General features: G+C 39.2%; 1 protein-coding gene across 3 annotated transcripts in view; it reads left to right on the top strand.

Annotated features, from left to right (window-relative positions):
- Positions 1-16,654, top strand: part of NELL2 (neural EGFL like 2) — a 465,627-nt gene that overhangs the window by 168,071 nt on the left and 280,902 nt on the right. The gene's annotated exons all lie outside the window — the stretch shown is intronic.

Below are 16,654 nucleotides of genomic sequence, written 5' to 3'. Positions count from 1 at the left end.
CTCTGTTGATTATATTGAAGCTCAAGTAGTGGGGCTAGCTAAGTACACATATTACCATGCGCAAATCCTGGGTTTGAGTCCCCACTCCCCACATGCAGGGGGAACGCTTCACCACTGATGAAACAGGTCTGCAGGCATCTTATCTTTCTCTCTCCCTCTCTATCTCTCCTCCTCTCTCAATTTATCTCTTTCCTATCCAATAATATAGTAAGGTGAAAAGAAAAAAAAAGGCCTCTAGAAGTGGTGGATTCATGTGCTGCCAGGCCTCCAGTCCACAACAGCCAAAGCCATCCTGCTAGAGCATAAGCTCCTAAATGACCTCCTTCCTAGCCTTCTGGTACCTTTCATACTTTATTTCCTACTATTTTGCCTTTACTCGTTCCATTTTAGCCACACAGATATCAGTGATATTTCTTATATTGCAGGCAGACTACTGACTTGGGGCAATCGCTCTGCTTCAGGGATTCACTCAATGTCACATTTTGCATGAGGCTCTTCCTGAACAGCTTGTTTTAATGTCACTTTGCCATACGCTTAGCTTCTTTCCTACTTTAGTATTCTCAACAGATTCTATCACTCTCTAGCTATTCAATTTATAAAACTTCAATAAGGGACATATATATCTTTGGTCTACTTCACTAGTCCCAGCTCCTAGAACTGAGCCTAGAACAAAGTGGATATTCAAAAATATATTTGGAGGGCTGGGGACATATAATAATGATTATGCAAAATACCTTCATTCCTGTGGCTCTGAGGTGCATGGTTCAATCCCTGGCACCTGTACACACCAGAGCAGAGGAATACTCTGGTCTGTCTGTCCATCCATCCATCCGTCCATCCATTCATCTGTCCATCCACTATTTACTTGCATATTTCTCTCTCATTAAAGTAAATACATAAAATATTAAAAATATTTTGAATGAATAAAGCAATTAATTAATTAATTAATGTAAGAAACTCCAATGAAGTGTTTATACTATCTGGGCCAAGAATAAATGGGCACATACACATTCATGGAAACATTACTATTTTTTTTTTGTTAAATTTATTTATTTATTCCGTTATGTTGTCCTTGTTTTTTTTTATTATTGTAGTTGTTCTTGATGTCATCGTTGTTGGATAGGACAGAGAGAAATGGAGAGAGGAGGGGAAGACAGAGAGGGGGAGAGAAAGATAGACACGTGCAGACGTGCTTCACTGCCTGTGAAGCGACGCCCCTGCAGGTGGGGAGCCAGGGCTCGAACCGTGATCCTTCTGCATGTGGATCCTTGTGCTTTGTGCCACGTGCGCTTAATCCACTGCGCTACCACCTGACTCCTGGAAACATTACTATTAAGACTTTTTTTTTTTTTCAGAGCACTGCTCACCTCTGGCTGCTGGTGATGAGGGGGATTGAACTTGGGACTTAAAAGCCTCTTTGCATAACCGTTATGCTATCTCCCCTGAACAATATTATCTTTAAGAATGAAACAATACAAATAGTAACAAAATCACGTAGTATAAAATTTGTAGTATAGGTATTCTACCAAATACAATGCTTCTTTTTAAATGGATGTGGGTTTGCTTTTAGTGACATGAGAATATATTTGCTGTGGAGATGAAGTGCATATAACCAGGAAGGATGTTACCAAAATGCTTACATTGATTAGTTCTTGCCAGCTGCACATTAGTGATCTGCATTTCCTTTCTTTCCTTCTTTCTTTCTTTCTTTCTTTCTTTCTTTCTTTCTTTCTTTCTTTCTTTCTTTCTTTCTTTCTTTCTTTCACTTCCAGGATTATCACTGGCTCTGAATGCTTTGGAGGCCATTTTCCCCCATTGTATAGGACAAAGAGAAATTGAGAGGATAAGGGAGGAAGGTAAGATAGAGAGGGGTGAGAGAAAAAGAGACACCTGAAGCCCTGTTTTACCACTTGTGAAGTGAAGCCCCCTGCAGGTGGGGACCCAGGAGCTCGAACCAGGATCCTTATGCAGGTCCTTCACTTTTGTACTATGTATGCTTGACACTGTGCACTGTAGCCTGGCCCCCTGTGATCTGAATTTTCTTCTCTGTACTTTTGAGTACTTTCTGAATTTTTTTTTTTGGTGGCTTAAAACAACATACCTTTATTATTCTATAATTATGGAGATCAGAAATCGGACACCAAGTTTCCTGTGTTGAATTTAAGGTAATAAGGGTTTTATTTTTTTATTTCCTTTTTCTTCTTTTTTTATTTAAGAAAGGATTAATTAACAAAACCATAGGGTAGGAGGGATACAATTCCACACAATTCCCACCACCCAATCTCCATATACCACCCCCTCCCCTGATAGCTTTCCCATTCTCTATCCCTCTGGGAGCATGGACCCAGGGTCATTGTGGGTTGCAGAAGGTAGAAGGTCTGGATTCTGTAGTTGCTTCCCCACTGAACGGTCCATACTCCCAATCTGCCTCTCTCTATCCCTAGTAGGGTGGGTCTCTGGGGAAGCTGAGCTCCAGGACACATTGGTGGGGTCTTCAGTCTAGGGAAGCCTGGCCGGCATCCTGATGACATCTGGAACCTAGTGACTGAAAAGAGAGTTAACATACAAAGCCAAACAAATTGTTGAGCAATCATGGACCCAAAGGTTGGAATAGTGGAAAGGAAGTATTAGGGGGGTACTCACTGCAAACTCTAGTGTACTTCTGCTTTCAGGTATATATTTTGCAGTAGTTTACGGATACGTGTGAACATATGCTCTCTCTCACAGAAACTGGTCTATATCTAGGTTTTGGGACTTTGTTAGAAAGTGAACCACCTGAGATGGAATTAGAGTATACTATGAAAGGAAAGGTCTCACCTGAGTAATGAAGCTGAAGGGTTGTCATTCCACACGTGAAGTCTCTGGACACAGTCTGAAGTGAAGCATGTTGAGGTGGCAATCGTTGCATTGGTTAGGTTGTGATCGGCAGATGCAATATTATTTGATACGGATTGGGAGAGGCATACGGGAAAGTGGGACCTATCCAAGGGTTCCAGAACTGGGGGAAGTAGAGGCTCTACAGTGGAGATGTGAGGTTCCTGCTGTCTTAGGGTTCAAAAAGACAATCGATAGTTAATGTTATCATCACATTATTTGGTAATTGGGCTAACTTTGAAAAGTCCTTTTGTTATGGTTTGCTGTACAGTACCCAGTATCTTGTATATAGCTGTGCTATTGGATGCTTCTGGTCTACTTGGTCTAGGCTTTTGAAAGAGTCTGCATATCAATTACACAGCCTATATATTGAAAAGATTCAGTCTGTGTTTTGAAAAACTTCGAGACATACAATTAATTTTCCCCCTCTTGTATTAATTAACTAGTGATTTATATGACTACATTTTACTAGGAGTGTACATAAACACCATTCCCACCACCAAAAGACTGTGACCCATCCCTCCCACCCACCCCCACCCCCCACTGGCCCACGAAGCTGCATGTCTACCCTTCACCACAGGGTTTTTACTTTGGTGCCCTACTTACAATTTGGTCAGGTCTTGCTTTTAGTTTCCCTTTCAGATCTTCTTAGTCAACTTCTGTTGATGAGTGGGATCATCCCATACTCAACTTTATCTTTCTGACTTAGCTCACTTAACATAATTCCTTCAGCTCTGTCCAAGATGGTTCAGTGAAGGTGGGTTCATTGTTCTTGATAGTTGCATAGTATTCCATTGTGTATATATACCACAGCTTTCTCAGCCACTCATCTGTTGTTGGGCACCTGGATTGCTTCCAGGTTTTAGCTATTATGAATTGTGCTGCTATGAACATAGGAGTACACACCTCTTTTTGGTTGGGTGTTATGGAGTCCTTGGGGTATAACCCCAGGAGAGGAATTACTGGATCATATGGAATGTCTATGTCTAGCCTTCTGAGAGTTTTCCAGACTGCTCTCCACAGAGGCTGTACCAACTTACATTCCCACCAGCAATGTAAAAGGGTTCCTCTGTCTCCACAACCTCTCCAGCATTTGTTGCTGCTGTCCTTTTTGATGTATGCCATTCTTACAGGAGTTAGGTGGTATCTTAGTGTTGTCTTAATTTGCATTTCTCTGACAATCAGTGACCTAGAGCAGTTTTTCATATGTTTGTTAGCCTTTTGGATCTCCTCTGAGGTGAATGTTTTGTTCATATCCTCTGCCCATTTTTGGATGGGGTCATTTTCTTTTTTGGTGCTAAGTTTGCTGAGCTCTTTATATATTTTGGTGATTAGTTTCTTGTCGGATGATTGGCTTGTGAAGATCTTCTCCCATTCTGTGAGGGGTCTCTTTGTTTGTTTAATAGTTTTTTTGGATGTGCAGAAGCTTTTCAATATGATGTAGTCTCATTGGTTTGTTTCTGCTTTAGTCTTCCTTGCAATTGGGTTTGATTCATCAAAGATGTCCTTGAGGTGTAGGTGGGAAACTGTTTTACCAATGTTTTCCTCTAAGTATTTGATTGTTTCTGGTCTGACATCTAGGTCTTTGATCCATTTGGAGTTGATTTTTGTTTCTGGTGAGATAAAGTGGTTCAATTTCATTCTTCTGCATGTGTCAACCCAGTTTTCCCAGCATCATTTATTGAAGAGAGCCTCCTTCTTCCATTTAATGCTTTGGGCCTCCTTATCAAAGATTAGATGTCCATAGGTGTTGGGATTTACTTCTGGGCTTTCAATTCTGTTCCACTGGTCTGTGTGCCTATTTTTGTTTCAGTACCATGCTGTTTTGATGATGATGGCTTTATAATATAGTTTAAGGTCTGGGAGTGTGATGCCTCCATTTCTGTTTCTTTTCCTCAAGATGGTTTTGGCAATTCTACGTGTTTTCAGGTTTCAGATAAATGATTGTAGTGTTTGTTCTATTCTCTTAAAGAAGCTTGGTGGAACTTTGATGGGTATTGCATTAAATTTGTATATGGCTTTGGGGAGAATATTCATTTTGATGATATTTATTCTTCCAATCCATGAGCATGGGATATCGTTCCATTTCTTGGTATCAGTTTCTATTTCCTTGAGTAGTGACTCATAGTTTTCAGTATACAAATCTTTCACTTCTTTCGTCAACTTTATTCCTAGGTATTTTATTGATTTTGCTGAAACAGTAAATGGGAGTGTTTTCTGGATGTCTCCTTCTTCAGATTTAGTTTTTGCATAAAGAAATGCCACTGATTTTTGTACATTGATTTTGTAGCCTGATACCTTGCTATATTGCCTAATAACTTCCAGTAGTTTTCTGCTGTATTATTTAGGTTTTTCTATGTATACTATCATATCATCTGCAAATAGTGAGAGTTTGACTTCTTCCCTTCAATCTGTATTCCTTTGATTTCTTTCTCTTGCCTGATTGCTATGGCAAGAACTTCTAATACTATGCTGAAGAGTAATGGTGACAGTGGACAGCCCTGTCTAGTGCCCAGTCTGAGGGGGAATGCTTTCAGCTTCTGTCCATTGAGTATGATCTTGGCTGTAGGTTTGCTATATATAGACTCCACTATCTTGAGGAATTTCCCATCTATTCCCATTTTTTGTAGAGTTTTGAGCATGAATGGGTGTTGGATTTTGTCAAAGGCTTTCTCTGCATTTATTGAGATAATCATGTGGTTTTTAGCTTTGCTTTTATTGATGTGGTGAATGACATTGACTGACTTACGAATGTTGAACCAGCCTTGCATTCCTGGTATGAATCCCACTAGGTCGTGATGCACAATCTTTTTGATATGTTGCTGTATCTGGTTGGCCAATATCTTGTTTAATATTTTGGCATCTATGTTCATCAGAGATATTGGTCTGTAGTTTTCCTTTTTTGTTCTATCCCTATCAGCTTTTGGTATCAGGGTGATGTTGGCTTCATAGAAGGTGGAAGGGAGAATTCCTGTTTCTTCAGTCTTATGGAAAAGCTTAAGAAGTATGGGTACTAACTGTTTCCTTAAAGTTTTGTAGAATTCATTTGTGAAGCCATCTGGTCCAGGACTTTTGTTGTTGGGGAGATTCTTAATATCGGTTTCAATTTCTTTGTGATTGGTGCATTTAGATTTTGTAGTTCTTCTTGGTTCAGTTTTGGAAGGGCATATGCTTCTAGGAATTGTTCCATTTCTTCCAGATTCTCTAGCTTGGTGGCATATAGTTCTTCATAGAAGTTTCGCAGGATTCTCTGGATTTCTGTTGTGTCAGTTGTGATATCTCCTCCATTGTTTACAATTCTATTAATTTGAGTCTTCTCTCTTTTTTTGTTTGGTGAGTCTGGCTAGGCGTTTGTCAATTTTGTTTAATCTTTCAAAGAACCAACACTTGACTTCATTGATCTTTTGTATGGTTCTTTTATTTTCGATGTTGTTTATTTCTGCTCTGACTTTAGTGATTTCTGTCCTTCTGGTTGCTTTATGGTTCCTTTGTTCCTCTTCCTCTAAGTCCTTGAGGTGTGCAGTAAGGTCGTTCATTTGAGCTTCTTCTTGGTGTTTAATATGTGATCGTATGGCTATAAGTTTCCCTCTCAGTACTGCTTTAGCTGTGTCCCAAATATTTTGATAGGTTTTATCTTTATTTTCATTTGTTTCCAGGAACATTTGAATTTCCTGCTTGACTGAATCTCTGACCCAGTGGTTCTTAAGGAGTATGTTATTTAGTTTCCAAATTCTGTGACTTTTAATAATTGTCTGTTTCTTGGTAAATGTTAGTTTTACTCCACTGTGGTCTGAGAAGATACTTGGGATTACTTCAATGTTCTTGAATTTATTGATGCTGTGTTTGTAGCCTAACATGTGGTCTATCCTTGAGTACGTGTTATGTGGATTTGAAAAGAAGGTGTATTCCAGTTTTTTGGGGTGAAGGGCTCTGAAAATGTCCAAGAGGTCTAGTCTGTCAATCTCTTCAGTCAATTCTCTTGTATCTTTGTTGGTTCTCTGCTTTGTTGATCTGTCTAAGTGTGAGAGTGGGGTATTGAAGTCTCCCACTATTATTGTATTACTATTGATGTATTTTTGAAATTCTTTCAGTAAGTGCTTGATGTATTTAGATGGTCCCTCATTGGGTGCATAGATGTTAATGATTGTTAAGTCTTCTTGACTGATTGATCCTCTAATCATTATGTAATGTCCTTGCCTATCTTTTATTAGTTTATTCAATTTAAAATCTATCGTGTCTGAGATGAGAATGGCTGTTCCTGTCCTTTTTTGTGGTCGTTGGCCTGTATGATAGTTTTCCATCCTTTCACTTTAAGTCTGTGTTTATCTTGTTGTGACAGATGGGATTCTTGCAAGCAGCATATGGTTGGATTATGTTTTCTGATCCATCCCCCAACTCTGTGCCTTTTGATGGGTGCATTTAAGCCACTGACAGTTATAGATATTATGGATTTAATGTATTGTAGAGCCATTGTTCAAAAAAAACATTTTTTTTTGTTTGCTCTGATATATTGCCAGTATTATAGCGATGTTCTTGTTTGTAAGAGGTCTTTTAGAACCTCTTTCAGGGCTGGTTTGGTGATAGTTGCCTCTTTTAACTGTTGTTTGTCTAAGAAGGTTTTGATCCCTCCATCTAGCTTGAATGAAAGTCTAGCAGGATATATTATCCATGGTTGAAACCCTTTTTCATTCAGGGCTCGATAGATATCTTGCCATTCTCTTCTGGCTTTTAGAGTTTGAGTGGAAAAGTCTGCAGATAATCTTATGGGTTTTCCCTTGTATGTGACTTTTTGTTTCTCTCTTGCAGCCTTTAGGATCCTTTCTTTATCCTTACTTCTTCTCATTGTGACTATGATGTGTCTTGGTGTCTTCAGGTCTGGGTTGATTCTGTTTGGTACTCTCTGGGCCTCTTGAACCTTGATATCCTTTCTGTTATTCAGGTCTGGGAAGTTTTCTTCTATTATTTCCTCTAGAATGTTTACTTCCCCTTCCTCTCTTTCTTCCTCTGGCAGGCCAATTATACAAATGTTACTTCTTTTGAGATCATCCCATATGACTCTGTTGTTGTTTTCAGTGTCTCTGAATCTCTTTTTAAGCTCTTTCATCTTCTTCGTTTTCTCTAAGTCATCTTCTGTCTGACTAATTCTGTTTTCTGCTTCTGTTAGTCTGCTTTCCCTTGCCTCAGCTTCTTTCTTCATTACAGCTATTTCAGCTTTCAGTTCTCTAATAGCCTCAAGATAATCAGTATTTTCCTAGGGGGTCTCAACTGTTGTTTCCCTAATACTGCCGTTCCTAAGTTTATTATTGCTTGCATACTTTTCTTATCTATGGTTACTTCTTGCTGATTTGTAGTTTCTTCTGGGCTCTTGTCTTCGTTCATTGGAGTCTCAGTTTTATTTGTTTTTGATCTACCCATTTTTTTGATTTATGTGTTTCTTTTTCTATTCTCTGTTGTTCCTCAGCTGTTGTGTCTTGAGTACAAGCAACACTGTACTGAATACCTTTATGACAGTTGCACTCACCAACCTCAGGAATTACAGTAGCAACTGAAGCAAGTATTGAAGCAGTTTAATCACTACCAGTTAGCCAAACAATTTCTCCAGTCTGTGAAAAAATAGTAACCAAATCCCAGTGAAGAAGAAAGAGAAAAGAAAGAAGGGATAACAACAATAGACAGTTATGCAAATCTACTATCCACTGTATATTCTAGGGGTAGTAAGGGGGGAAAGGGAAGTAGAGCAGAGATACACACATAGAGAGTCCACTCTGAGTCAGATTTCTTCCCCAAAATAATTCAAAAATTCAGAACGGCAAAGAAGAAGGAAAGAAGAAGTGTATGACAAGATTAAAAAAAAAAAGAAAAAAGAGACAAGTGAGAGAAAAGGGAAAAGATAAGAAAACGAGCTGTAATTAAAGAGCAGTGAAAGGAAAGGGTTTTTTTTTGATTACTTTATTTTTAATTTAATTTAATTTTTTTAATTAGCTAGGAGGAGGAGGGAAGGGAGAGTCTGTAGAGGAGGTAGGAGTAAGGAGACAATAAATAAGATGCCCACAACCCTAGCAATGAAAGATACCCTAAGAGTTAATTCTGATCAACCTAAAGGGGGGGAAGATATATGCCTTTATATAATATTAATAATAAAATAGAGCAGGGTAAAAAAAAAAAACAAAAAAAAACATGTCCCAGATTACCTCAAACCTTGTAATCAGAGGCAGCTGATTGTTAAGAATGAGAAAAAAAAAACAAAAAACCAATAAACCTCAGGACTAGACAAGGATGGCTGATATTAGACAGTTATGCAAATCTACTATCCACTGTATGTTCTAGGGGTGGCTAAAGGAGGAAGGACTCTCGCAGTGAGAGTCCACACTGAGTCAGAATTCTTCCCCCAAATAATTCCCAAATGTGTATCAGTGAGTTCAAAAAAGCACACTGTTTGGTGGTGTGGGGGTTGGGGCCTGTGGATTTGGAAGCTGTAGGATTAAGGAAGAAATGATGACAAGAATGAGAAAAGAAAAAAAAGAGAGAGAAAAATGAAAAAGATAAGAAAAAGAAAAGTCATAAAAGAGCGGTGAAAGGAAAGAGTTTAATTTTTTATTAATTTATTTTTAATTATTTAATTAGCTATGCAGGGTGAGGTGGGGGGGTTGGCTACTTAGAAAGAAAAAAGGCCAGAGGTTTCAGGAGGGTATAGACTTAGAATGAATGATACTCCCTGGTGGGGTAGGAATTTGGTAAAGACAGAAGCTCAGCAGGGGAGCCTGCTAGGAGCTGGTCCCCAGGGACTGGTTATGGGGGGGTGGGGTGGGAGGAGATGTGCTTAATAATTAAAAGGAAAAAAATTTATTTTCCCTTTTTTTCTACTCTATTTTTTAACCCAAATTAAGTTATAGTCACCTCCTTGGTGTCACCGCTCGGACCCCTTATTGACTGGCCTACTAAAGCTAAAAAATCCTACCGTTTCCAGAAGATGTTGTCAGAGCTCAAGCCACTAGCAGCTTTTCAGTCTGCCATCTTCCGGGAACCTCTTTTCTGAATTTTTGTCTAAGTATAGCCTACTACTTTATATAAATTCATGTGGGACCATGTTGTCAAATCTTTCGCGTTCTTTCTGCTTGTTCTTAGCATAAGGCAGGAGCACTTCATTTGAAGTCTGAAGAGATTTCATGGACTCTGCAAATTCTTGTAAAATTTGTATAGTAAAATTTTCCCCTTCTTCCTCTGGTCTTCCTTGTCTACCTACCTTCATCCCCCCCCCCCCTTTTTTGTTACTAGAGCTTCTTTTTTCCAGGTCAACTTTCAGATGGAACCACAGAGATAGACATAGAAATAGAGATAGAGAGACACCACAAAACAGAAGCATCTGACTGTGTGGAGTGAGCTGGTTTCCAACCTGCGTCATACCCAGGACAAAGCAGGCACATCTAAGTGTATGATCTTGTGGGTCCTTAAGCTTTTACTACTTTACCTTTCTCCTTCCCCTTCCCCTTCTTCCCCGCCCGCCCTCCCACCCTCCTTCCTTTAATATAGAGTGGGAAAGAGACGCAGAAAGAGAAAAGAATCAGAGAACGAAAGCTTTCGTCATTGTGGTGAGCTGGGTTTGGACCTGTATCTTGCACATGACAAAGCATGGAACTTTCCAAGTGAGATGCTGTTGGTGCATCTGTTTTATCATGTATCTTTTTTCTCCCCACTAATTCTCATGTAATACATTCTTCAAATTGAAATTTTATAAAAACACAAAGTTCCACAAAACCCTCATTCTCTCTAGGATTATATCATCTTATTTCTTAGAATTTCTTTGTTTCCCCTTGGCCTTGTCATTAATAGTAAATAGTGAAATACCTCTATTATAGAAGTGGTAATTGCTTCCCTTTTATTATCATTGTCAACTCAGTTACATAGGGTAGTAATATGGAAGCTTATTATTTAACCATGATGTTAGATACCAGAACTTCAGTCATGAGTTACTTCTGTTTGCCACTCATCATTCCCTTTGGTGAATGATCTGTGTTCTGGCTCCTGGCTATATTATTTGTGAAGAAACCATCTGTCTTCATTAATCTGGCTCTATTCCTCTTCTTGTGGCAAGACTTTACTAGTACTATTAGCTTTGAAATGGCTATACTTAATGTTCACTTAAGTTTATTACTGATGAAGTCTAGCTCACCATATTATTTGATCTTGTTCACAGCAATATGCTCAGTGCCCATAATGTTCCCTCATATAAACCGAGCAATGAATCAGAATTTATAGAATCTTTTTCTCTTTATGCTCTTTATAAGGGATGGTCTATATTTTGTAAACATGAAATTGTAGCAATCTTGGAATTGTTATTTTCTGAATGCATTCAAAGTTAACTGCATGATCATTTCATGGGAATATCACAGTGAGATTTCACATTAGTTAGATATCTTATTTTGGAAATACCATGCTGTTTTCATACTGGTTTAAATTATAATCCACTTGGAAAAATTACTAAAATTTAAATAGCATACATAAATGTCATGGCAAATGTATCGATAAATCATAAACATGATAGGAATGGGGTCTTTCTATAAAGAACCATGCAAACTAAGCATGGCATTTTACTTAATTCTTTAAACACTCATATAAAGAAAATAACATATTATTTCTACTTCAAAGAACCTGAGTTTCTTTTTTTCACTTATTCCGGTATCAGAGTAATTTGTGGAGATAAGGACTGAGAGTTTTTTTTGAGAACTCATAAATTACTGCCTTATACTTTCTTACCTTTATGATCAAATGCCATTAAAGACAATCCCAGCTAGGGGAGTCAGGCAATAGCACAGTGGGTTAAGCGCAGGTGGCGGAAAGCAGAAGGACTTGCATAAGGATCCTGGTTCCAGCCCCAAGCTCCCCACCTGCAAGGGAGTAGGTGAAGCAGGTCTGCAGGTGTCTGTCTTTCTCTCCCCCTCTCTGTCTTCCCCTCCTCTCTCCATTTCTCTCTGTTATATCCAACAGTGATGACAACAATAAAACAACAAGGGCAACAAAATGGAATAAATAAAAAAAATAAAATTTTAAAAATCCCAACTAACAAAAATAGAATCAATATTAACTTTTATATTTATAAAAATGAAATTTTAATCAATATTTTTTATTTATTAAAAGGAAACATTGACAAAACCATAGGATAAGAGAGGTATAACTCCACACAATTCCTACCACAGAACTCTGTATCCCATCCCCTCCCCTGATAGCTTTCCTATTCTTTAGCCCTCTGGGAGTATGGACCCAGGGTCATTATGGGATGCATAAAGTGGAAGGTCTGGCTTCTATAATTGCTTCCCCACTGAACATGGGTGTTGACAGGTCGATCCATACTCCCAGCCTCTCTCTTTCCCTAGTGAGGCAGGGCTCTGGGGAAGCGGAGCTCCAGGACATATTGGTGGGGTTGTCGTGTTGGCATGATGGTAGCATCTGGAACTTTGTGGCTGAAAAGAGAGTTAACATACAAAACCAAACAAGTTGTTGACTAATCATGGACCTAAAGGCTGGAATAGTGCAGATGAAGAGGTGGGGGGAGGGGTGTCTCCATTTTGTAGATAGCTAGTAGGCATATTTTAGTTCTATTCTAAAGGGCCTATGACTTTACTAGTTCTTTTTTTTCCCCTGAGTCTGAAATCTGATATGCAGGTGGATCCAAGTTGTTGTCTGGGGAGATGATGTCATGGCTGGAAAAAGGAACAGAAAGCTGGATCATGGAAGACTAATCATGAACTTAAAGGCTGGAATAGTGCAGGTTCAAAGAGTGGGGGGGGATCTCCATTTTGTAAATAGTAGTCCTATTTTAGTTGTATTCCAGAGGGCCCAAAACAGATCAGATCAAATCGATGGGGCTTATAGTCAACAACATTTATACACCTTTCCCATAATTGGGAGCTACTCTCTTCCCTGATCTGGCTTTCTGGTCCTTTTTCCAGCCATGACATCATCATGTCTCTTTGGTAGTATCAGGACTCCCTGATTAGGGCCCCAGCTGATGGAATGGCCTGATAGTGACTAAAGAATCATCGTTAAAGTATGCCAGTCTCTTGCCCTTATTTAGCTTTTGCTTTCCTTGCTTTGATAAAGTTAGCTATGGAGTGAGTGAGTGAGTGAGTGAAGTGTAATAGGAAGTAGGTGAGGAGGGTATCTAAGTCTAAGTAGACACTATTTCATTATGAACTTTATACTGACTCACTGCAGACTGTTGTGTACTTTTGCTTTCAGGTATATATTTTGCTCCAATTTATGGATACCTGTGAACATATGCTCTATCTTATGGGACCTGTTCTATATCTAGGTTTTGGGACTTTGTTAGGAAGTGAACCACCCGGAATGGAATTAGAGGATCCTATGAAAGGAAAGGCCTCACCTGAGTAATGATGCTGAAGTGTTGACATTCCATGCCTGACATCTACAGTCTGAAGTGAAGCATGCTGAGGTGGTTTTTGTTGTGTTGATTAGGCTGGGACTGGTGGATGCAATATCATTTGGTATGACTTGAGAGAAGCATGCAGGAAAGTGAGTCCCACTCTCGGGGTTCCCAGACTTGGGGAAATATAGGCTCTTTAGAGTAAGTGGGAGGTTCCTGCTGTCTTAGGGTTTAAGAAGGCAATAGATAGTTCTTGCTATAATCATATTATTTGGCAATTGGGTTAACTTTGAAAAATCCTTTTGTAGGGATTTACTGTATCATACACACCATCATCATAATTTGACATCACCATAATGTACTTTGACATTATTTGTATATAGCCATGCCACTGGTTACTTCCGTTCTTCCTGGTCTAAACTTTTAAGAGAGTCAACATATTCAAGAGTCTACAAAAGGTCAATTTTTTATAGAAAATGAGCAAAAGCTTTAAACTCAATCATTTTGACTCTAGCATTGGACTTCACATTTCATATGTTCTATATTGTCACAATGCTGTCAGCTAGGTTCTTCTGTTTTGCTTGTTTGTTTGTTTCTGTTTTTTTTCCTAGTTTCTGCATTCTTTCACTGAATAAATGTATTCAAGTTTTATTTTCTGTTTTTCTTTCTTGTCCTTTTTTTTGTTAAGTTGTCCCATATGAGCGAGGTCATCTGGTACTGGTATTTGTCCTTTCTCTTTTTGGCTTATCTCAGTTAGCATAGATGTGCTCTACTGCACCAAAACAAAGGATTGTGTGGAGGGAGGGGAATAGATGGAGTGGTAGGTGGTGGGAACTTAGGGAATCTGGTGCATGATAGTGGAAAAGGGGTGAGAGTGTTTGAGAGAGGCCTCTCATGGGGATATGAGAAGTTGTATCCATATGTGACGATTATACTGTAAACCACCAACACCTCCAATAAAGTGAAAACACACACACACACACACACACACTCACACACCCCACTTATTTATAGAATTGACTAAGAAGCCAACTTTTCAACTGGGATTACTAACTTATAATGGAAATACTTCATATGTCTTGTTTCAGATGCCCTCCATTATATGACCATCTCTTGTGTTCTGTCATTTTACAGGTGAGAAAGCTGAGGCAGGGAAGAGTCAGATTATAATTATGTAGAGAGGAGTGAGAGGCAGCCCAGTTGGACTTTTAGTTCTAAAGTCTGTGCCTGTACCTCTCTCTGTAACTGTGTCATTCATGAGCTCCACAGAGGATATGTGTGGCCATGTAAGCACCTGCGACTTCTCTTCAGGTGACTAATTTACAGCTGGGTTGTAACTTAATGTACTGTGATGATCAGATCATTTTTCTGTTTACATTTAATTTAAGGCAGCATGGAAGTTCTCATTTCACATTGCGTGCAGCATTTTTGTCAGCTAAGACATGACCTTATTTTTATCCTTTGATCTTGAGTTGTGAAGGGAGTTGTTATGATGAAGGATGTCCAGTCACTGTTGTTAGCCTTTCTGAAGTCTAATTTTAAATTAGTTTACATCTCTGCCAAACCAAAGGGCATTTGAATAACGAGGAAACGAACCATTGTACAGGATGAACTTTCTTTCTGATTAGAGTTACTTCTCAAAATTATGAATAGTAAAGGGGAAGTAAAAGGCAATGGAAGGGTTAAGTAACTACTCAGTGATTCCACTGCTCAAACAATGGCTTTCAAAAATACTGAAACCTTTAGGGCCAGGTGGTGGTTAAACACAAAGACTCCAGCTGTAACCCCCAGTTCCTACATGTGCTTTACCAGCAGTGAAGTAATGCTGTAGGTATCTCTCTCTCCCCTTTTCTATCTCCCCAATCCTTCTTAATTTTTTGCTGTCCCTTTCAAAATGAAAAATGAGAAAAAGGAAAGAACACGGGCCACTGGGGAGCTGTGGGGGCATTAAAAAATTAAAATACTGATATGTTTAGTTCCAACTGTGTGTTTTGCCTCTAGTCATAGTTGTATCATCTAATTGTGTCAGATTTTTAGTTGCCCAGTGATCTTGCAGATGTGGGTAAGAGGGCAGCTTACAGCATTGATGGAAAGCTGGGGCCCCTGAACTCAGGAGCAGTTGATAACTCAAGGCACTAGCAAAAGGGAAGCAAGGTGCAGGGTGCCCTTGGTGTAGCTGATCAGGGTGCTGCTGTCCTCACATCATGCCATAGTCTCCTCTTGCTCTGTCCTAGCTGTGCCCCACGTAGACTCCAGGGCTCAGGAATGAGCCTCTGATTGCTAGGTCAGGACCCTGCCTCTGGCTGCGACATAGGAAGAAAAAGGAGAGATTTGACCTCTTGCTTTTGTTTAATAGTAATAAAAAAGTTTAGCTGCCACAGACCTTTTTACTGAATGTCATACCTGGACCAAGTAGCATGAGGAGAGTTTTCTCAAATTAACTTTTTCAAATTCTTACAAAACCCCTTTTTGGTATGGGGTGTGTGTGTGTGTGTGTGTGTGTGTGTGTGTGTGTGTGTGTGTGTGTGTGTGTGTGCGCTAGTATGTAGTGATGGACCTGATTTGGGGGTAAGAATGTTTTGCAGACACCTATGTGCCAGTAACTACTATAAATCATTAACCCCCAATTAAAACAAGACAAAATAAAACAAACAAGCCATAAATATAAAATCTTAACTTGAGATAGAAGGAGAGAGAGAAAAATTCAGGACTACTGCAGCACATGTGATGGTGGGCCATAGTTTTTTATTTTATTTTATTTTTTCACCAGAGCACTTCTCAGCTTTGGTTTCTGGTGAAGCAGGGCATTAAACCTCAGGCATAAGAGTCTTTCTGCATAGTTATTATGATTTTACCAGCTCCCATTTTAGTGTTTTGAATCATTATTTTCTTCTTGCTCCTTTTTTTTTTTTTTTTTTTTTACAAATGTACTTAATTAAACAAAAACAAAAACAAAAAAACCTGTATTGATAATACTCATGAAACGATAGCTTTTGGTTAGCTGCTTCATTCCGAAGGTTTGCTTTTGCTCCAAAGGCATACTGTCAACCTCATCATGACTGAGAGCTGCTTTGGGTGCCAAGTTCGAAATCCAATTCAAGCAACATTTCTTTTTTTTTGTTGTTGTTTTCTGGTCTTTTTTTTTTTTAATTTAAGAAAGGAAAGATTAACAAAACCATAGGGTAGGAGGGGTACAATTCCACACAATTCCCACCACCCAATCTCCATATCCCACCCCCTCCCCTGATAGCTTTCCCATTCTCTATCCCTCTGGGAGCATGGACCCAGGGTCGTTGTGGGTTGCAGAGGGTGGAAGGTCTGGCTTCTGTAATTACTTCATGGATGTTGACTGGTCGGTCCATACTCCCAGTCTGCCTCTCTCTTTCCCTAGTAGGGTGG

Source organism: Erinaceus europaeus, chromosome 5 (assembly GCF_950295315.1).
Source record: "Erinaceus europaeus chromosome 5, mEriEur2.1, whole genome shotgun sequence".
Classification (NCBI taxonomy): Eukaryota; Metazoa; Chordata; class Mammalia; order Eulipotyphla; family Erinaceidae; genus Erinaceus; species Erinaceus europaeus.
Note: the sequence above shows the minus strand (reverse complement) of the source record. Positions and strands in the feature narration are given on the sequence as shown.